Genomic DNA, 6,746 nt, shown 5'->3' with positions numbered 1-6,746 from the left:
AGAAAGTTCAACTGGCCCAGGCACAACAAGAAATCACTTTACTTCAAACTCAACGGGCAGTTCTTCAGAGTTGCGCTGGTGACGTTAAAAATATGTTAACCGGTGTTCTTGACTCCCATGATCCCTTCCTAACCCTCACTATTCGTCAGCATCTCCAGGCGAAACTCCTTCCGGCGATCACTATCCTAAGTGAAATGAAGGGTGTCTCGGAGAAGCATGTTCTTCCGAGACAAGGGGGAGAGGAAGGTATGTCCAAACAAGAACCGAAGGGTAATGTAGCTTCGGGTTCTGGTAAACATGTCCTAGTTGAGAGCGAATCAGAATCAGATGAAACCATTACTGAAGCTCTTCAACGCAAGAAACGGGACAGAGAGCTTGATGAAACATTGAAGATAGCTCGTGAGGCAGAAGCCAGAGAAAGGAAAATCCGGGAGGATGAGGAGGCAATTCAAGCTAAAAAGACTCTGTTCCCAGATTGGGACAGAGACACACTCATCACTCAAGCAATTGAGTTTCCTTCTATTTATTGGTTGGAACCGATTGCATCTTTTGAGTGTGAAAACTCCAAAGACTCGCAGTTCGACATGCCCATTACGCGTAAAGCCTTCACTTTTCACTGCTTTGATGTCACTGCAAACGTCCCTCATCCGAACCCGAAGGTTGACAGGGAGCTTATCGATTTCTATCTGAAATTCGGTCAACCTCAGTACTTGACTTGGAGTGCCCAGAAAATTATAAGAGTCAAGGTACTGAAACCAACCCAGGCTGGGAAATTTGTAAACGTCAATTTCAAAATCAACAGAGGAACTGCCAACACCGAACATCTTATTTCTCTGGCATATCTTCCCAGTCTGAACCCCCACGATTGGATCTTGCTATACAACATTCTTCTCTCCAACCAGAGAGAATATGAACCAATTCTTTCTCATCTTAAAAGAATGTTGGCTTCCTATGTCCATGAGCTAGCCACTATGGATCAGGAAATAGCAAAGGTGATGAATAAGAAACCGACTGTCAAGCCCACTTCCAAAACCGGAGATATCCATAAAATGAAGTTGGGGCAGATTGATTCTTCCAATCTGACAGTTATGTTCACAAGGGGGGATAAGCACAAATTTCTGTTTGCGTTGGTAGACAAGCATCTGTTCTCTACAGAGTGTCTGGAGCATATCATCAATATCATTCACCGATGCAAACAGAACTCAACAGCAGATAAGAAGAACTTTACAGATATGCTTCGTTGGTATATTACCTTCAGACATCATATTCTAGCTTTGATACCGAAAATTTTTCAAACGGTAAAGAAGCCATCTGCTTTGAAGACAGACTGAACATCTCGCCCCAAATTGACGCAAAGGGGGAGATTGTTGGGCTTAGAAGATTGCGTCTTTTGGGCTCGTTTGTTTTTATTTCTTTGTATTACGGTTTGGGCCTGTCCAACCGTATGTCTTTTATGCTTTGTATATAAGCTTATGCTTGCATGCATATTAGGTTAAGGTTTTGAGAGATCTGAGAATACGATATTTTCCAGACGACTAAAGGTTGATTTGATAATACTTGTAACCTTCCAATCCTCTACAGTTGATGTTCTTGATCGAGCTCTTCTGATGATTTTGTTTTAATCATTCGACTCGTTTGATTCAATCTTGTTCTATTATTTTACTGTGTCTGAACCGTCATTGTTTATTTACTTGTTCAAGATCTAATCGATCTTTATAGATTAAAAGACTCTATAATCTCATCAGATGGTATCTCTCCAACAAGTCTTGGTGCATTTCGTACGGATACATGTCCTCGTAGGACTTTTCGAATTTGGCATTCATGGTGGCTATCATGATGCAATGTACCTTCGTTGCATCACGCTCGTAAGTTTCAAAAGCAGCTATTTCAGCCGAAGTAGCGATTTCAGGATTGATCTTCTCGAGCTTCTCATCGAGGACATACTCCTTGTCCTCGTAGCGAGCAATCGTGCGAATGTATCTTATCCATTAGCTAAAGTTCGTTCCATCAAAAGTTACCTTTTGGGAAAGGCTCATCAATGTGAACGAGCTTGCAGCAATGTTGTTTGCGTTTGACATCATAGAAAGGACAAAGATAGATTAGAATTTGGATCCCTAATTATCACCCAATAAGAAAAATTAGGGCTAGGATCAAACAATAATATTTACATATTAGAAAAGGAATGCCGTAATCTAACATGTAAACAATTTGAAGGTAAGTGAATGATGATTCACTAATTCTCCACCACAAAAACATAACTTTGACTCTTAGTGTAATGAGAATTCCTAGATTTGGATGAGATTCATTGAAACTTTTCAATGGCATGTTTAAATCTCGATATGCCCCTCTCGTTTATGACTGGGATACCGAGGATCACAAAGTGGGTGTGAATTACCATGCAAATTCACATGGTGCCTTCATTGTAATGATCACCTATTTGATGTGCCGGTAAACCACACACGCTCCATCGAACTATGATAAACAATGAATCACCCTTTGCCACCTTTGCTTAGAACCAATTAGTGTGCCGGTAAACCACACACGCTCTACTAACTTATTAGCAAGGGTGAAAAGTGTAATTTCATGGGATTGCATCAATTCACTTTTCCTAAAGTAACTAGGATTGTGAATTTTGAAAAACATGTAGTTACTTTGTATTTCTTATTATACTTTTAATGAGAAGATGAGGTTGTCCTATCCTACCCGTTCGGCTAACGACCCTCCACCGATCAAGCAAGCGGTGGGTGTGAGTGTACACCCATTAATCACCATTTTATAGGCAACAACCTTATACCCACCTTATAAACTAGATTCGTGAATGAGGCCTACTAACAGTAAGACTAGCATTTTAATTATACATACATATATATATATATATATATATATATATATATATATATATATATATATATATATATACACACATACACACATATATATATATATATATATATATATATATTAATATTGTAATATTATATTAGTATAGGGTTGAATTTTAAACTTGTAAAATTCTAGGGTTTGAAATTTAAATTGTCCAAATTAAACTTTTAATCACAAAACATAAATTTCAAAACTTAAGGGTAGGTTTTAAACTTTTCAAAACATAGAGGATCAAACAACAAATAATTTAAATTAACATTTAATCACATAATTATCCATATTTGATTTATTTAATTATTTCTTGCAAAACAATTTACCAATTTAATTAAAATAATTAGTCAATTATCACATAAGGAAACTAATATTTAATCAATTGATAAATATCTTCAATTAGGTCAAGGATATACTCAAATATATCAAAAAAATCAGATTTATATTGACCTAATATGATTAAGGTAAGTTTCAAAAGGATAAACAGCAAGAAATCCCGAAATTAGCTCTTCTGACGCTTGAACTCGCCGAGTACCACAATGGACTCGCCGAGTTGAGGCCTACTCGCCGAGTCCACTATGGTACTCGCCAAGTTCATCAGGAAGGAACACAAAAAATCGAATTTGCAAGCATCAAACAAGTAACCAATGCATCAATTCAAAAGAAACCAATATAGGCTCTGATACCACTGATGGGTTTTAGCCATATGAACGTTCCTACGTGCACATACAAAACCCTAATGCTCGAATCTAGGTTTCTCAAATTTAACATGCATGAATCCAAGACTTATAATGGTTATTCTAGCATAATAACAAGGATAAATCAGAGTTATAAGTTTACCTTGAATCACTTGTTTCATCTTCTTGTTCTTGGAGCTTTAGAGTCATAATTGCCATTCATCTAATGGCTTACAAACAGCAACTAGCAAGAGGATGATTTGAGAGAGAGAGAGAGAGAGAGAAAGGACTTAGAAATCGGCCAGGGTTTCACTCGAAACAAGAGGTGCCGATCTCCATGACCCCAAGGGTCTATTTATACTTGTAAGGCTCCTAGGGTTTCACCCTTAAACCATAATTGGATAACTTAAGCCCAAAGCAATCCTAATCCCTTTATGATAACCCTTTGGACGGATTTTAGGATTATCCTAAGCCCTAAAATTGTCCACCATATTATCCATAAGGGATTACAACCTAAAGTATAACTATCACACATTTGACAGTTTAAGTCCTTCTACTTAATTAATCTCTTTAAGTTACCAAATTAATTCCTAATTAATTTATGACTTATATTAATCAAATAATAATATTATTCCTTATAATATTTCAACTCCCATTGTAAATCATCCTATCAAGTTGCTATGGTGAAGGCAACCCAAAAGGACCATGCTCAATCAGATCAAATACTTGGTTAATATAGTTGTAGCCTTAGAAACTATTCCAACAGTATAGATGACGACCATGGACTATTCTGGATAGTCTATTGGAACGCTAGTAGGCTCGCAACCTATAGGTGTTTATTTGAACTGTGTGCTCACCAACGGTACTCCATCCCCTACATGGTTGCCTTATTTGACATGAATTGTTGTGGAACCCCCGAATCATGTGTTGTCGCCCCAATAAAAGTCCTTAGACTAGGTCCCTTGTGTTAGATGTTTTAGGGACGTAAAGTGAGGATAACGGGAATGGGTAAATGCGTTTGTTTGGTTTGATAAAGTTAATAAACTTATTTATTGTGGGTTGAAAATTCTATGTACTCACTAGGTTTCCCATCCTGACTGACTCAGTTTATTTATATCATAGGTGTTGATATGAAGTCACATTACACAGAGAGATTAAGGATATATAAATCACTAGTGATAATGAATGTAAGTTCTGTTTATGCTTATGTTTCTGTATTAACGATGACATCTCAAATGTTTTAAAATGAGTAAAAATACTTTTCTTCGAAAATGCTTTGATAACGTATTTATCATGTTTTTACTGGGAACAAATTCCGCAACATTTTTATTAAAAGAGGTACTCTGATTTTTATAAAGCATAAACAAAATCGGCCTTTTCTGGCCGTGAAAATGGGGATGTCAGAGTATGGGCTGATCCTCGATCAAATTAAGAGATTGTTAGGTTCCTATATCCATGAAGTTGCTAAGATGGATCATGAGATTGCAAACGTTTTGAGAAAGAAGCCGATTGTGAAGAATATCGGGAAGTCGAGTGATCTAAATAAGATGAAATTAGGCAAGATTGATCTAGTTCATCACACTGTTATGTTCACTAGAAGCGAAGGTGAAAATTTCCTTTTCGCTCTTGTTGACAAACAACTTTTCTCCACTTCCTGCTTGGAGCATGTACTTGACACAATTCGTAGGTGTAAACAGAACAATGATTCGGATAAGAAGAACTTCTCTGACATGATTTGGTGGTATATATCTTTTCGTCACACTCTTTTGGCCATTATACCGAAGGTGTTCAAGACAGTGAAGAAGTTTGCTCTTTTTCAACCGATGTGATCTCTCGCCTCTATTGACGCAAAGGGGGAGATTGTTGGGTTTAGAGTGTTTCATCATATGGGCTTAATGTTGATATTTTGATTACCCGGTTTGGGCCTGTCGAACCGTGGTTTAAGCATTAGGGTTAGATTATATATTATGCATGCATGTATAGCTTTAAGGTAATCTTTCTCATTAATAGCTTTATCATTGTAACCCTAAACACACCTCTACAGTCAAAGTTCTTCATTGAGCTCTTCTGAGGTGTGAGACATTAATCATTCGATATCTTTTCATCCATCCTTGTGTTCTTTGATTGCTTTATTCATGTTTATCTATTTTGAATCTATCAATCTAATAGCATAATAATCTCATCATATATATATATATATATATATATATATATATATGTGTGTGTGTGTGTGTGTATAAAACATAAATCTAAAGAGAAAGTGAGAGTAATAACTCACCTTATCAGTTAGTGAAGACTAACTGTCCCCTTTTCCCTCTTCTCTGCCATTAATGCATTTTCGATCCTTCTTCTTTGCTTTTAGGCCTAATCATACACATACACAAGTATCTTAATACTTATCTTAGCCTATTAAGAGCTTAACGACTCTTACGGTCAAATCGATCACTTAATGGATCATTAATCTAACTTTTCATTTTCTAACTCTTAATCTCATCTAATTAATGAATTAAGCATCCCACAATGTAAAATTCATCATAATCTTACTCTAGTGCATCAATTCATAATTTAATTAGTTAGGATTTCAAACCTTAACTTCACATACATTGAATTCACCATGGAACTCATTTTATAAGCTTGATTAAAGCATCTAAACACTATCACTAACATCGTAATCAATCTATAGGTTCATTAATTCAACCAATCTACTCTAATCAAACATTTCACCAAAATGGAGAAATCTTACCTTGATGTGGAGACTAAACATCCTAACAACCCACCATCTCTAGTTTCTATTCACACCATTTGGGCAACAAAATCATCCTCTTTGAGCTCCTAATTGATACCCCCATAAAAATGGATCGAATGAGCTCTTATGTGACATCCCCCATTTTCAGAACCAATTAAAACATTTTATTTACGCTTTATAAAATTGAGATGCAGAAATTCATCATTTAACAAAACATTGTTGAGATAGCAAAAGTTATTTCATTTATTTAAAACTTTGAGGATGCCATTGTTTATATCTAAACATACGTTACATCATAATATTAAAAGTTCCTAAAATTACTTATTATAGGCACATCCCTTTATTCAACTAAACATCCTAACTAGACTTTTCGATAACCTTACATCCGCTACCTGTGATGCATAAAATGAGTGGGTCAGGTTTGGGGAAATTTGGTGAGATGCATACGC

The sequence above is a fragment of the Lactuca saligna genome, chromosome 7 (assembly GCF_052625555.1).
Source record: "Lactuca saligna cultivar CGN05327 chromosome 7, ASM5262555v1, whole genome shotgun sequence".
Taxonomy (NCBI): domain Eukaryota; kingdom Viridiplantae; phylum Streptophyta; class Magnoliopsida; order Asterales; family Asteraceae; genus Lactuca; species Lactuca saligna.
This window is presented reverse-complemented; position numbering follows the sequence as displayed.